This window comes from Thalia democratica, chromosome 2 (assembly GCF_965202585.1).
Source record: "Thalia democratica chromosome 2, ktThaDemo2.hap1.1, whole genome shotgun sequence".
Taxonomy (NCBI): Eukaryota; Metazoa; Chordata; class Thaliacea; order Salpida; family Salpidae; genus Thalia; species Thalia democratica.
Genome location: NC_139166.1, coordinates 44,105,832 through 44,123,513, shown reverse-complemented (window position 1 = coordinate 44,123,513; position 17,682 = coordinate 44,105,832).

The following is a 17,682-nucleotide window of genomic DNA, read 5'->3' as shown; positions in this document are numbered from 1 at the left end:
TCAGTTTATAATTTTAGTTTACACTTTAGAAGGTTTTGATATTGACAAGGTATCCTAAAGATTTTTTAAGTTTGTTTTTTAATAAATGATTTTTGATGATGACAATTTTTTTCAATCTGTACTATAGATTTTTAGTGTCAAATTTAAAGTTCACTGCTTTAAAATTAAAAATTATAAAACAATTAAGTTTTCACAGGTCTATTTAGTGACTTTTGGGCAATTACCAAGTATGATGTTGCACCAATATCAAGCTGAAATTATATAATGTTCGGAGTCTTTTTTAACCATAATTTTAGGCTAAAAATAAAATGTTTTTCTTTTTAATTGATATAGTATGTTAATACTTATTATCTGAAAGACTATCTTTAATTTTACCTTAAAACAGAGTTGCCACTTATTTTTTCAAAAATTTTTCCAGGTTTTCCAATTTTCTTCCAGGTTTTTAAAAATACACATTTTTGGGACTATTTTTAGTTTAAAGTTTAGTCTAAGTTAAGAAACTGTGTTAAATATCATAAAAACATTGAAAAGATAATGTAAAGCTACTTTAAATATGTTTTTTATTAAAAAAAAAATTGATGACAAAAATTTTTTTTTATATCATAGATTTTTTGAGTCAAATCAAAATTTAACTACTGAACATGTGAAATATGTTAAAATTTTATGTTTTCCAGGTTATTTTTGCCTAAATTGTCAAATTTCAGGTTTTTAAAGGTTTTTCCAGGTTTCCAGGTAAAGTGGCAACCCTGTTAAAAATAATTAGAAGTTTTTTGTAGTTTTACATAAAAAATATTTGATCTACAAAAACAATCTCTTACTTTAAGTTATTATCTTGTTCACTTTTTAAATAAGTACATAACTGTTTATGCATTTATAGAGCTTTATAAAAACATAGTATCATTTAGACTTAACATATTACACAAAAAAGATATCAAATATTATATACAGGGTTTGTGCGCAAAATTTTTTCATTTAGCTTGACTGAGACCAATTTAGCCTGACATTTTTTCAAAGTAATATCCCTTTTAGAAGTCATTTTAGGTATTGATTAGTACTATTGTAGCCTCAGGCTTCAACCAGCTTTATCTCAAAAAAATTTTGAGCTTTTAAAGTCTGCGGAAAGCAACCCATAGCTTAGTTACAACTCAATAAAATAAGACTAAATTGTGAAAAAGGTGATTGACCCCCCCTATGCCCTTAACATAACAAATTCAGTGATAACTTTAAAAATAAGTGTTATATCTAATCTATTACTAGTGTAAAAATTCAATATATATTACTAAACACAATATTCAATTTAATGAAGTACTAAGTAAAAACATTATAACCAAAGATTTATAATAAAACAAGTGCATTGTTGTGTTCTATAAAAATTTTAAATGAAACGCTTACACGAGTATTAAAATTCAAACAAACAGCTAAGTTGTTTACTAAACTGTGATGGTTAAACTGTATTTTTTTTTATGAATTTTTTTAATTTTGATTTATTTAATCTAGTCAAAACAAAACAATGAAGATTCATAAAAGTTTTTTAGAGATTCAACATAAGGTTTTAAGCATTTATTTTTACAAAAACTGACTGATTTTGTCTTTATTAACTAAATCTTTATTTAGAAATGTTTATACACTTCAATTTGGTCTAAAAATGATTTCTTAATATTTTCTTACCAAAAATTTTCAAGCATTTGAACTAGGAAAAACTGAAATTTTCAAATTTTTAAATAAAAAAACTGATTTAGCCTGACGTTTTTCAACTTTTTTCAAAAAAACTGATTTAGCCTGACTTAGCCTGACGCGCACGAACCCTGTATATAATTTAGTTTTAAATTGGTACAACACCATGCTAGGTAATTACCAATTTTTGTTCAAAATTAAAGGTTTTTTGGCAACCCTGGTAATAGAAAAACTATAATAAAAACCTTAGAAATAGTATCTATTACAGGGTGGCCTACAGTTTTTGAGAAACTTTATCTAGATGTTTTTAAATTTCTTCCAGGTTTTTGAAAGTACACACTTTTGGGTCTATTTTTAGTTTAAAGTTTAAGGTAAAAAACTGTGCTAAGTAGTATAACAACATTAAAAAATAACTTTTATTTTTTTTTGTTTATCATGCGTTTATCAAGGGAAACTTTAATATAAACTACTTTTTACTTCTGAAACCTTAGGCTTAGTAGAATCATCAGCTATTGAGCAATTACGAGCATTACTGTGGCTCAAACAGCTTTTTCAGTACATATTTTTTTTAAATAAAGTTTTATAACCCATGATTTTCAAGTTCTTTAATGCTGACTTGGAATTTTTTTGTTATTCTAAATAACGTTCTTTTGCTTTGCAAAACAATTTCCATCGAATTAGAGTTTACTTTAGTAGTGGGCCACTTTAAAAATTTAACTTTTTTTCATTTTTTTTTTTTTATTCAAGCTGCATTTGTACTCCAAGTACATACAATTTGCTATTGTTGTTTTTATTTTTCAGCCATTTCATATATTAATTAGGGAACAATAAGAGGGCATAGTGGTCGATTTACAGGGTAAATGTTTGAGATGCATGTTGAAAATAAAATAAGCCTTCAAGTTGCAAGACAGGTATAGTAGAGTAGAAAGTTATAATCAAGCATTTTATAATTGATCTGTTGTAAAGGTTATATATGTTTCTTTTCAAAACTTTAACATTAAAATTATAAGATAAACAGTAGTGGTTTTAAACATTTACAACGATCAGTTGAAAACTTTATCATTATTTTTTTACTTAGCTTTGCTGTTTTTTGATCAATACAGTTCTATTAAAGTAAATTAAATTCGTTAAATAGTTTAAATAGAATACAAAAGTACACTAAGAACCAAAAATATACTTTCTAAGTTATCTTCATACTTATCCTAAATTTTTAAAATAAATTTTTATATGGGAGTATAGTCTTTTTTTTGTACCTCTAAAAACAATAAGTACAATCATACAAATTTTTTTATTGTTTGTATGTTTGTAAATAAACAAAATCTCATGTATATTACATCCGATTTAATTTTCTTAAACTTCTGTACTTACCGTTTTTGTCCGTAAAACTTTAGTCAGGCTTCAAAAATAAAAGTTTAAATAAATAAATTAAATTTTCTAGAATAATTTTCTTTGAAAACGAAGTAAAATAGTTTTAAAATAATAGTTTAAAAACAAAAACTGCGCACTTTAATATTCGAGTTATAAATTGATATTTCTTTTTAGTTTCTACAATTTTTCCTTTTCAATAATTTTTAATTTAATTGTAAAAAAAATTGTTACGTTGAGTATCTATAAAAAATCTTAGTAACTAAAAAAAGATATTACAAACCTGTATTAAAGTTTATTTTTAGTTTGGTTTATGTTTTCATATTTATAAACTTATTATTTATAGTTGTAAATTTAAATTTTACGGTCTAAAAAGTTTTTTAAAGTTATAAAAATTATTGAATTTTTTTTTTAAATTTGAGCATGCTTTTGTGCTGTTGTTTTAATTTTGTTTAAACTATATTATTTTTTTTATCCTCTACTCTGAGGACAGACTTTTGCTTTTATCTGCTTTTGAAATAAAGTTTTTAAATTAAGGTATGAAATGAGCTACATTTATTTCATTAATAGTTTGGTGCTAACTTATAAGTAATATTCTAATATAATGTAATAACATTTTGCTGTGATTTAAACTTTTAAACAGCAGTTCTGTTATGATTAAGGATCTACGTTTACGGCGGAATCCGGCCAGATCGTTTTAATTGGAAAAGGCATAAGTGTAGTTCAAAACAAAAAGTTTATTTTCGATCTAGAAAATGATCACACATTCACACTATTTTAGTTATAAAAACTACTCTAAAAAGGCGTTATTCATATAATAACATAATAAACATAAACAAATTTACTTCAAACAGCAGGGTTGCTAGAATACTTTTGTTGCAATGCTAATTGACGACTGAATATTTATAAGCAGTTTTTTGCTTCAAATTAAAATGTTACACTCAAAAAACTCTTGTACATATTTGTAGTAGTGTAAGATTGACAGGTTACATGTCTTTTCCATAGTATCAGATAGTTTTACAAATACTAATCGACATATATTTTAAAAGTTTAAAATATTTTTTTGTTGTTATATAACACTTTACAGGTGTGCAAACCAGGGTTGCTCTAATTCTAGAAATACTTACTGAAAAAAAAAAATTAAAAATTCATGCTCTAGTAATTTGTGGCGGTTTATTAAAACACATTTTGCCAGCAATAACTAAAAAGTTTTAAAACTTCTGCTGATAAAGTTGACAATAAAATATATACAAGAAAACTTACAACTTGCATTTAATTTATTGGTAGGTGTCTAAAATGTACGAATTAACACTTTTGCACAGCGTCACTTTCGCACGAAGATAATTTTGCACAAAGAAACTTTTGCACGGTATTTTTCTTTTAATTAATTTTCTTTTTTTTTATTATCACTGTTATCCTAACTCTGAATCTTGATCAAATACTTTTTTTATATTCTTTTTAATAATTTGTTTTTTCATCATCACTGTTACCCTTAACCTAACCCTTACCCTTGGTCAAAAACTTTTTTAATTATTTTTAATCTTAATTTCACTTACTCTTTTTTTTTTACAATCACTGTTACCCTTAACCTAACTTTTACCTATGTTCGGTTTTTTGTTTTTTTTTTTAACGTTTATTTTGTTTTTCTTTTTTCTTTTTTTTTTTTTTACTATAACTGTTACCCCCAAGTTGAAGGGGCCCCAACTTTTGATCGGTAAGATTTTTTAAATTATGGTCGTTGTTATTTTTCTTTTTTAATGTCATTCAAAAGTTTCACTCGTGCAAAAGTGACCCCTCGTGCAAAAGTGTCTTCGTGCATATTTGACCCGTCCCCCTTATTTATAAATATTTTTGTTTTTGAACTAGATTAATAAAACTATGATGATAGATTTTTTTTTCTATCGTTTTATGTTTTTTGTTTAGAAATAAATTAGAATAGTTTTTAAAAATAATCTGTTTATACATTATTCAGATTTGTACAACAAAATTAATTAAACTTCAAGTTAGTTTTATTATTTTAATAGATTTAATTTAATAACTCTACTTCATTATAACTCTCTAAAATAAACTATACAATACTAAACTTTTAATTTAAATTTTGAAACTAAAGACTAATATAAAATCTGAGGGAACGGGACAAAATTGCACGAAGGGTCAATTTGTATATATGAAAAAGCAGAAAAAAAAAACTAAAAGATAAATCAACAAAAACAAAAAGAAAACAAAAGTTATTGACCGAGGGTAAGGGTTAGGGCCTTAGGGGTACTAGTGATAATAATAAAAAATAAATAACTAAGGGTAAGGGTAACTGTGAAAAAAAAAAAAAAAAAAATTCAATCCGTGCAAAAATGTCTCCGTGCAAATTTTCTGCTCGTGTAAAAAATTCTTCGTGCAAATTAGTACCCTCGTGCAAATGTATCTTCGTGCAATTTAGTCCCCTCGTGCAACTTTGTCCGCTCGTGCAAGTTTGAAACCTTTCCTAAATCTAACGCTACATCTAAGAATGTAGAGTTCTACCAAAGGTTTTTTAGTGTTTTTATAAAGTTAGCTCAGCTAACGTTTTAATAAATTGTTATTCCCATTAATATTAATACTTTAAAATTTATATATTCATATAAAATTATTAAGTTCTCTTTTTAAATATTTGATGTAGCTATACTAGAAAAGAAAATCATTATAAAGAAACATATTTATTGAAAATTAAATTAAGTTCTTGGTAGTTTTTCAGAGACTATTTAAATGTTTTTTAATAAGTATCATGTTTTGTACTAAAACAGACATTGCAATAACAACAACTTTAAGTTTGTTTTCGAATATTTGAATTCTAAGTATACATTTTTCTATAGATTATTGTTTGGTCTAATTAATTAAAAAAAAAAAATAATTGAGAACGTTCAAATAATAAAACAACGTTTTAAAGTTTTTTTTGATCGTATGTTTGAAACATTACCGCATACTTTCAATGTGTTAGTCAGTAAAGATATTGATTAAATATATAAATCCATTAAACTGCTTAGAAACTATTAATTACAACAAAACAAACTAACAAGTATATATAACGATTATCGCAGATGTTTATTCGAAAGTACTAACTTCCTTATTGATGAAAAAATTTATCTTCAATCAGTTTTTAATTTATATATTTTTTTCAGGAAATTATAAAGTGTTTAGAAATAAGTATCCTGGTTTGTAACAAAACAGACAATGTGATCACAATGATGGTTATATTATTGTTTTTCTAGGCAGCAAAACCATATATATTTCCGGACTTAAAGTTGAGGACTTATCAGTTGGTAGAATCTAAAAAAGATGAAAACATTTTTCTGACCGATTCAAAAATCATGCAGTTTTTGACGCTAACATTATTGATTATTTGGTATCTAAAAATTTGAATATTTAAAGCTATAATAATTTTCTTGAGTAATTTCTGGATTAACGGTCTTACTTTTGTAATTGTAGTTTTTTGGAAAAGTATTATGCATTGGGCGGTTGGCATTTTTAAAAACCGAAAAGAAGTTTCTTAGTGTTTAATTATTCACAAATGTGTTGGAGTTACCTAAAATGTATAAACAAAAAAAAAAGAACTATGCAGCTTGTACAGTTTTTAAAGGTAAAATTATTGTGTCAGATAGTAAAGAAAACTGGACAATACATTAAGATTAGTAAGAGCGTATGATCATCATTATGACAAATGGACTTACTTTCATGATATGATAGAAACAAAATTTGGTCATTCATTGGTTAATTTAGGATACAAAATTTTTGTAATTTGAGGAATACGAGATATATCTGGGAAGTTCTTGATAGAATATAAGTAGTAAGTTCACGTTACCAATGCGCCAAAATTAGTGAGATAAAATATAAAAGGAAAAGGTGCTATTAGTGTTGGTAATAAGGTGTTTTTAAACTGATAAAAATATTGACACTATTAGCTACGACACTAAAAATGAAGACTTCAATAAAGATATTTTCTAACTTTGATACTATTAGTTTATTGAACCAAAAAAATATCTCAAGTTATTTGGTCTTAGGACCTGTAGTACGAGTAATCTTTCGGTTATCGAGTTGTACATTTTGGATACCTTATAACGTTATGTCAAGGACAAGATAAAATGTGTTCAGTTATGTTGAAAATAAAAAACATCTTTTTCGTTGATGAAAGTATTCCTTGCTTTTGTTTTAAGTTGTTTCGTTTAAATTTTAATAAAATAAAGCTTAACTATTTACGCTCTTGTTTTTATAAATTTATCATTGAATTAGTGATTTCCCTTAAAAATTTAGCAAAGTCGAATTTTTTTATAAAAGTTTATAGACAGATAATATAGTTTAGTAACTGATTGAAGGTAATTTTTCTTGAGAATATTATAGTTCGGTTGAGGTTGGTTAATTGTTTTAAAAATTCTCAATTTAGATACAATTAAAAGAAAATATCATTTTTATTTTGCAACTACAAACTATAAAGATCTTGTCTTATTAAAATTTTAATTTTTTTTTTAAAGTAAATAATTAAGAATAGTTACAGCTATCGTATGCAATATTGTAGTTAGTTTAATATTAATAAAGTTAAGTAGATAAGTGTTTATACAGTAAATTTTTTTATTAGCTCTTATGTGTTGAATAAAATTTTATTCTATTTGAAAAAGAATTGAATTTTCTTTATTTTATAAACGAAAGATCTCTTTCTCACTGTTTTTTATTTCAAAGAGTTGAGATGAGACTGTTTTCAATGGATTTTTAACTAATTTTTATACATAAAATTTGTATGTGTATTTTTACTCTTATAAGTTCTTTCTATAAGTATTAGGACCGTTTCAATATTAGGACCGTTGTTATTCCTAATCGTGACTTACAGAATAATACGGGTGGATTCAAAACTCGTTTTTTTTTTATTAAGCCAATCAGAACAAAGCTGCTTTAATCTTTTCATTAGAACAAATTTTTGCTTCTGTTTTGATATTCAATTTATATAAATATTCAAACAAGATAAGCTACATTTCAAATTAAAACATGTATAATAAAAATAGGAACGGGTCAAAATTACACGAAGACAAAATTAAAAGAGTGAAAATTTTTCACGTAGGTTCAATTTTGCACGAGTGAAGTTTTAAATAAAAAAAAAATAAAAGAAAAAAAATAACTAAAAGAAAAATAAATAAAAAAAGCTACCGATCGAGGGTAAAAGGTAAGGCTAACAGTGATAGTAAAAAAAAGCTAATAAAATTTATTGAAAAAAATAAAACTAAAAAGTAAATAAACAATAAAAAATTTTACCGGTCGAGGGTAAGGGTTAGGGGTAACAGTGACAAAAAAAGTAACTAATAAAAATTGTTAAAAAAAAGAAAACTAAAAGATAATTAATAAAAAAAAAATACTGTTCGAGGGTAATGGTTAGGGGTAACAAGTGATAATAAAAATAAACGAATAACTAAAAAAAGAAAAGTTTTTATCCGAATTTGAGTAGTCGTGCACTCTATATATGTAGATGTTTTGACGTGGTGTTAAATTTATAATGAATATTAATTTGAAAAACGTTACTTTAAAGTTAGTTTGAAAAGATTACAATAAAAAATCCCGAGTTTTCAATCCACCCGAATGATACTAGTGCTAACGTCCTCAACCTTGCAGATGATGCATTGTTATAAAAATATACACAAACGACACATACCTAAATGACAGTAAAAATTTTAACATTGAACTTATTAAGATATCAGATTGGCTTAAGGTAAACAAACTAAAACTAAACCTTGATAAAACCAGAATACTTCTACATCAATCAAAAAATAGTTTTTAGAAAAATATAGATCTTTTTGTAATAATAGGTAAAGGAGTTATAAAAAAAACAAATAGTTATAAATATTTGGGAGTATTTATAGCCAGAAGTTTAAATTGGCCAGAACATATATAAACTATAAAAACATTGGCTGTATTATAAAAAACAAGACGTTTCTTAAATGGAAAATCATTATGCTCAATCTTTAATTCTTTGTTTATGAGCAATATTAGATATGGTTTTTCGAGCTGGAGAAGAGTAAATAAAAAAATTATAAATAGTATCAACGTTCTTTTAAACAGAGCACTTAGATGCATACATTATAAGAAATATGATGATAGTGTTAGATAATTGAAAACCGAAAAAATATAAAATGTTGAAAGTCTGTATTTATACGAGTTAGTCCTATTTATGTTTAAATTTTACAGTAATTTGTTACCAACTAGCTTTAATGATTACTTTAAAAATTCTAAAAAAATCTATAATTATTATACGAGGTCTTTAGGAACAAATTACTTCCTACCTTTATTCAACAACAAGAGTGGTCACAAGTTGCTAGCTTACTAAGGTAGTAAATTATGAACTGAGCTACTATTATGATCAAAAAATCTAAGTCATTTTGGAAAGTTCCATGAATGAACTTATTTCTTTAACAGTGATTATCGAGGTCATAAGTGATCATTGCTACTTGTTTATTTACTTTTGTTTAGGGAGTTAAAAATAATTTTCATTTAATACCCAAAAAAATTTGTTCAAATGTTGATTTGTATGGTTACTATAACAGTGGTTAAGTCTAAATTGCATTATTTTCTATCTGGCTATCCTTTAGATTATTTATTAAGATTACTATTATTAACTAACTTCAGAAATTTTACAAAATTCTTTACATGTATATCTATTTCTCTAGTATGCCCATATAAAAATTTATTAATTTAGTGATATATGTACATTTTAACAGATATTTAAGTATGTAAATAAATGGTAAGGTAACACTACTATCTCAGTTAACTTATAATCAATCAATCTAATTTTCTGAAGAAACCTAAAAAGATTTTTATTTTTTTTATGTTTGCGAGTATTATTTGCTTCTTTATTGTTACATTTTTGGGCTTAGAAAAGTATACAGAAGAAAAAATAAATAAATGATTTAATAGAAATTTTTTTGTTGTTATTATTATTCATTGTTATTACTGTATTTTATTTTATTTGTTTTCTTGTTTTTGTTTTCTCATTAGATGCATAGTGTAAAAATATTAGACTACTTATTTTTATATTATTATTTATAAAAGTTAAATTGAGTTTATGGTCAAGTTCACTTCTTTATAAAGTAATAAAAATCTATAATATTCATTTATTCAAATATTATTTTTTTAAGAATTGAAACTTTTAGCATAAAATACTGATAAAATTTAACGTAAAAGTATTTCAGCTTTTTAGAATCTTACCTTATTTAAAAAGTCGTGACCTATTTTTCAAGTACTTTCATGTCTGCTATTAGTATTGTATATCTCGTTTTATAAACTAAGTTAAAGTTAATTTTTAAAGTCTAGAAATGTTATTTACTCTATGTTTATTCTTTTGAGTTTTAGGCTTAGAGTGTATTTTCATTTTTATCTTATTAGACAAGTTTTTGAGTACATTATGAATAAAACTTTCTTAAGTAAACACATAAATTATTTAATTTTTGTTTGATTTTTTTTATTCTTTCATTTTATTGATTGTTTCATTTCTTAAGATTTAAAATTTCAGACTAAAAAAAATTTTAGCTCGTAAGAAATTATTAAAGCATGTGGTGTATGACTCGATAGCCGAAAGAATTTTTCGTACACCAGGTCCTAAGACCAAACTTTTTGAGAGCTTTTTTTCAAAACATTCATAAAATAAACAATACATATATATAACGTTTTTTAAAACTAAATAAAAATTTTAGTTAAAATAAACTTTTTAAACAGCTCCTAAAAGTTATATCATTTAAGTCGAATGTATTTGTCATCAAGTTTTAAGTTTCAGTATTTCGAGAATTTTAGACTTATTGTGTTTTCATAAAAAAACTTTCTATAAAGTTATAAAATAGCTTTTTTACAAGTTTTTGTAAGGTAAAGTAAACTAGTTCCATCTAATGAGATTTTACCTGGTTCAACATTAGCCATCATTTTAATTTTTTCAAACGAAATAAAGCTCTTAGTAAAGTCAGTCTAGAAAGAGTTATTTTTTAATATATTAATCGGACGTCAGTTATTTTTAAGAGTAACAAACCCAGTGGTAATTTTTCACATTGTCTATACAATCTACATTAGGGTAGTGCAACTTTTTTAGTCGGCTTGTCAGATTTCTAGAAAAAATTCTCTCGCGGACTGTATGTATAATGTTAATAATTTCTTCCCGAGTAGCTTATTTAAAACTAACTAAATAAACATTTTTTAATCAAAATTTTAATGAAATGAACATTTAACAACAATTACCGTTTACTAAAAAATAAATTAAAAGCTCTAAATTAATATTACTTAGGTTTTACAAAAAAATCTTAATCTAAAAAATGCGTCGCAAGTCGAAATTACTGCTTGGTGGGCTAAACAAAGCTTTGTCTATTTATAACATAAATGAAAACTTTTTTTAATGATTAATATCGAGAATTATGAAAGCAGGGGTCAAAAATGAAATCCAATACTTTAGACAGCTTGTACCTTTATGATTTGTTTTAGCAAATCATTTAATACTTGAAATTAGACAGTCTAAATAAATAAACCAATCAATGTTTTCAAATCTTTCTTCTTTTATTAAGACATTACTGACAAAAAACGGCATATCCAAATAGAGTTTTAAAATATATTTTCATATTCTTTTTTTTTTTGTGAAAATAAAAGTTAAATTATTTTTTTGGTATCATAAATGGAACTTTAAAAAAATAAAGAAACGTTTAATAAGCGCTTAACTAGTATAAAATAAATATATTTTGAAAATTTTAATCTAATGTTATAAAATTTTGTAACCTTAACAATTTTATCTTATACTTTCTAGACATTTATAAGAGTTTATAAGAGGTAAATTAATAAAATAACTTTTTGGTAATTTAGTATATGTAGCGAGCTTTAGTATTTATAGATTTAATTTACTAAATAGGTTTTTCAGTATTCACTTTTTTTAAGCATTAGCAAAGTTACACACCATACAGTTCGAGTCAGAACATAACTTGTTAAACTTTATTACCGATCTCTACTATCAATAGTTTTGATTTTGTATGATGTTCATATTATACTATTTAAACTTACTTTTAAAGGTAAAAAATTGCTTTAATGCATTCAACTTAAAAAATAATAAACATTTTTTACAATTTAATATTTTATAGTTATATTAAACTACTATATTTTATTAGTATAAACTGTTATACCAGAAAATATGAATTAGTAAATTAGTAAAATTATATTAAAATTATTTGACATAAAACTGACTTTAAAATTGTTGTCCTTTTTATTCATAGCGTAGTACAGACTTTAAGTACATATAGTATAGAAGGGCTCCTGTTTAGAAATCTAGTATGAAAAAAGTTGTAAAGTAAACTTGTGTACAGTAAATTGATTTAATTTTTTTACATTAAACAACTAAACGTGTTATATTATTTAACTCATTATATTTGCAGTCCTGCACAGTCCTTTAATGTAGTCATGGACAAGACGTAAAAAGGTATCCGAGGTGTGTGACTCGATAACCGAAAGGTTTTTTCGTACACCAGGTCTATGGACAAATATTTTGAGCGCTTTTTATTTGTCATTAAATAAACAATATTATTATAAACATATTCATTGTTGAACTTTCTATAATAAATAGTTATACAAAAACAATTTATAGGCCAAAATTAAAACAACAACAATGTTAATTACTGATATTTTAGAAAAAAATAATTATTATGAAGTATACCATACAAACTTTTCATAATTCTTTTTTTTTAACAATAGTTGTTGTAAATAATTTTTTTAAAAAAGTGATTCTAAAACTTTTACCATTTTACAATTACTTCGTCAAGATTAGACGCATTATTATCTAAAAAAAATCTAAAAACGTTTGATTTACAGACACTCAAACTGTAGCGGTTATGGCCTTCGTTAAACTTTAGTCCAAAAGTTACAAGGAGTTAGTTTTTTACCGAAAATACATTAGTACTTACTCTCCCCTCTTAAATTATAAACGTTATGATTATAAGTTTTATATAATTACTTTCGAACAGCTTAAGTACGTTTTACTTGTAAAATTCAAAGATTTCTATAAACTTATTAAAAAGAAACTCTATAAATTTATTAAAGCTTGAAATATGGTATAAAAAATATTATTGACTAAATGTTATAAAACCAGATTTTTGTTTGTACTAAAAGAGTTTATTACATGAAAAAAAAAAGAGCATATTTGTTGTTTTATTTACTATAGTTTTAAAAGCTCTAAAATTTTTAAACGAAGTAAAACAAATTATATTTATCGTAAATAATAAACAGAAGATTACGTCCCTAATGAAAAAGCTTTAGAATTCTAAAAAATTCAACAATTCTAAAGCTCTAAACAAAAAAACAGAAAGACAAATTGTATGCCTGCACTAACAACTTTTTTTTAATAAAAAATTTAACACAACCAGCCCTAAAGTTGAAAACAAAACCATACAGTGAATAAGAGCGGTTTTTGTTAGCTGTTCTAATATGTTTACTAAATTATTTTTTTTTTAAGTTTGGATTTTTTATCTTTTCAGAAATACTACAGACTTTCACCAATTTTCTAAGCCTAACTAAAAATGTAGCTTTAGAGTTGAAATATTGATAACAATATCTCAAAAGTAACTAAGTGTAAAATTGTACAGTGATTAATAAACTTGACTAACAGGTAAACGAACTGTTATGTCTTATAATTTTTCTAAGTTTGTAATTTTTATTCTAGTTTAAAAATAAAATAAATCCAGTTCTAACGATGCGAAACATATGTAATATGCTGTTTTTGTTTTACATTTAATATAAAAATGAGTGTACATTTTAATAAAAAAGTTTTGTCACCAGGCTTTTATTACAGGTTTTTTAATTTCTATCATTATTATAACTGTCTAGAAGGTTTTATAGAAACAAAAGATCTAGTTATACCTTTAAAGAGCAGATTTTCAAAGTTTAGTTAATGAGTTCCTTAAAAATTTGCTAAATAGCGGGTAGTAAAGTCTTAAATTAGATAAACAAACACAAACTAATCTTACAAAAAAAAAAAACAGTTGTCTTTTTTTATACAAAACTAATAAACCATATTCTAAAATAAGTTTAGAAATGAACACTTTTAGGATAGGAGTTTAAAATACCATTCAATTTTACTTATACCAGTATAAATTAATTTATTAAAATCACTGTTATGCAATTGTATCTTCACAAATGTTTTTTGCACTTAATAATACACAAAATTATTGTAAATGAAATGTAAATAAGTTTGTTGTATCAGTAACTAGTTTACTAAATCAGTAAAAAAACTTGAATATGTTTGTAACCGATTAATACTTAAATATTCAACATAAAAGTTTAGATACACTATCTTATAATATTGGGTAAAATTGTTTTCCTAGTTTAGCAAAAATATCTTTTGAAGTTTGGGCTAAAGCTATTGTGAAAGAAGTTGGTATTAAAACTGAAACTCACGAACACTTTGTTGTGAATTGAAAGAGTACTCGAAATATTTTTGCATGTTTCTTTTTGTTGTATGAGTAGGCAAATTCCAAAAAATCAGTTTTGTAAAGAATTGTTTTCAATAGAACTTGTTATCGCTAAAAACATGGTGTTTTTCCATTTCTTAACCTTTGATGTTTTTTCTCGACAACAGTTTTATGTCAAAGTTAAAACAAACCGTACAAATTTCGTTTCATGTGACAGGCAAAAACTTTCATGGTGCTTTAATAAATATCATATGGATAAATACTATTTTAGTGTATTTCTAAGTTGCTTATTTAACCAAACAAAAGCTTTAAATAATTATCTAAAATGATTTAAATAAGTTAATCCTACAACAGTCTATTAAAAGATTTAATTGTTACTGTTAGCTATATTTAAATTTTAATGAACTATGACTTTAAACATAAACTATAGTAGATTCCTTTTCCATAAAAAATAAAGTGCTTTTTAATCGATGAAAATATTCATTGAACTATAAGGATATTTTACAATATAAACTATTTATTTGTATTAGTATACAAAAAGTTCTTATTTAAAAAATGTATGAATTAATTTTACAAAAAAATGCTTTACTGGTGAATCCAAACAACCAACTACGTTTGTATTAATATGAATAGAATTTAAAAACGCATTTGTTGACTGAGTGTACTTATACATTTACGGATGATTTTTTGTTTTAAACTGAGTTTTTGTTTTTGTAAGCAATTTAAAGAAAATAACTATTTATTAAGTATTTATAACTAAAGAACAATACACCTAATGTAACCAACAACTTTTTTTGTTAAAGATTTATGTTTGAAGTAAAAAGCAGATTAATAAAACGTTGTTTCAACAAAATTTGTATTTCAGCAAAATCTGTTTTATGTCTCAAAATCAAACTTGAAAGAACTTACTTATAAAAAAGCATAAACATCTCTGCTCTAATATCATATTTTGCTTTATTGTGTTTACATTCTAAACAACCAGAGAATTGTGAAATTTAACATATCTCTACGCGCATTAAGCCATCTGTCGGCCGGACGGCGAAGATCACAAAGCTACAGCTAGAAAATTAAATAATCATAAACAGGCGTGAAACGCAACTGATTGTCAGTTGAGTATGAAAGCAGTGATGAGCTTGTTTACACGAAGCGCTTCAAAACGACTGGAGACGACTGGCGAGCGATGCTCTGTCTCGACTTTCTTATCTCGTGTTTTCCAGCGCGCAGGTGTTTTTTGTTTCAATCTGCACGCTTGCCTCTGTGTGTAATGGTCGCCTCACACTAAGATTTTTGGTCACTTTGTGTTTTTGCTGTAATGCTTATATTTTGGTGACCAGTTTTGTAATTGAATTATAATGTACTTTTGATTGATTTAGTGTTATCAAGTAAAGTGATTTACTATATCTTTTTTTTATTTGTCCTTATTTGTTCAACATAGATGAAATTTCTTAAAACTAAACTGTTTTCAATAATAAGTAAAGTTCATATCTTTTAAAGGTATAAAGTTTGTTAAAGTGTAAATTAAGAACATGAAAATACTTTTGGTTAGAAATAAAATCGGTATTAAAGTATTTCAAAAATTTCATTCTTTGTAATTTTTTCATTTGTCAAACTTAATGAGATTTTGTGTAAAGTTTTTTTTAATTTAGAAAAATGTTTAATAAATTTTTACAAAATTAAATTAATAACAAAATGCTGACAAAAAGTTTCAAAAATTATTATATATGCCCAAAGTTTCTATACATTGAAACGAATTATGTTCAAGATAATCTTCATTTTTTATAAACTGTCCTCATAGTTCGATTATAAGTATTATCTATGAAATTTGTAAAAGTTAAAATTTTTGAAAATTACTAAAAGAAATCAGTCGAGACTCGTAAGAAAAAATTTAGTAGTAGGAAAAAGTTGATGTATGAATTGTACTTAAGCCGGCTAATTCCATAAAAATGAACACTAGCTATTGTGACGTATTGAAAATGTTAAATGTTTGAGTTTGGAGAGCTAAGTTTTAAACTTACAACCTTATTTATTACAAACAGAAAAAATTTAACCTTTTTACTTTTTTTTATAGTTCTTATCACAGTTTTTTGTTTAAGTTATCATTGTTCAAAGACTTACTGGTATTCTTTAATTTCGAAGTTGTTTACTTAGTTTTATTTGAAAAACTGTTTTAATATTTTGTTTTCATAGTTAGTTTTTTAAATCACTTTTAGGTATTGTTCTACATCAGGTTTAACCAAAGTGGGCAATGTCGCCTCCAGTACAGTATAAAAAACTTAAAATCAAGTGTATTTTTTGATTGAGTTAAATTTATAAAAGGAAAACTTAAATTAGTTTTACATTTATACAACAACACTAGACAAATATTCTAAGGTTAAATAAAAAACTTTTGCTTAAGGTTTCCAACAAAATATTTATCTGTAGTTGAAATTTTTATGATAATAAAATGTATATATAGTTTATTTTTCAAATACAAGCACATAAAACGATAATAAACTGATAAGAAAATATTTTTCATTAAAAAAATCTCAGCGTTTTCAATGATCTTTTTCTTTTTGTAAAAGCTATTGAAATATGTTTTGGTTTTAAAAAACGTAGCTTTTTCTTTGTAATTAATAAAACACACACTTTGTGGTTTACTTTTGAAGATGGGTCGCTTAAAAAAGTTAATCATTTTAGATGTTTCTAAGATTTCTTTGGTTTTAAGATGTAACCAAAACATATTTTCTTTATTTTGAACTAAATTGTTGACAATGTCGCTGATGTAAAAAACATGACCATTGAATATTTGCCATTTTTAATTTTATTATTTTGTTTTTTATTGTTTTGTTTCTATATCATAAGAAAAAAAGCTTTGATTTAACTTTTCAAATAGGTCTTCTTTAATTATTCCACCAAAAACTAAATTAAACAGTTTAAACCTTAAACTTTAAGGGAAATGCTCCTAACTTTTTAAAACTTTAAAAAATTTTTACTTTTCAAAATGTATAAATAGTTTTATTGAAATAATAATCTTTTAGTCTAGAGATAAAACAACAAATAGCAAAATTAAAATAAATAAAACACACATATTGAGTCGATTAATGTTAATATTTTTACATCAGTAGCACAGTCATCATTTCAGTACAAAACAAAGAAAAGATGTTTTGGTAACAACTTAAAAGTAAATTAAATCCAAGAATAATGAAAATTAAATTACATAAACAAATAT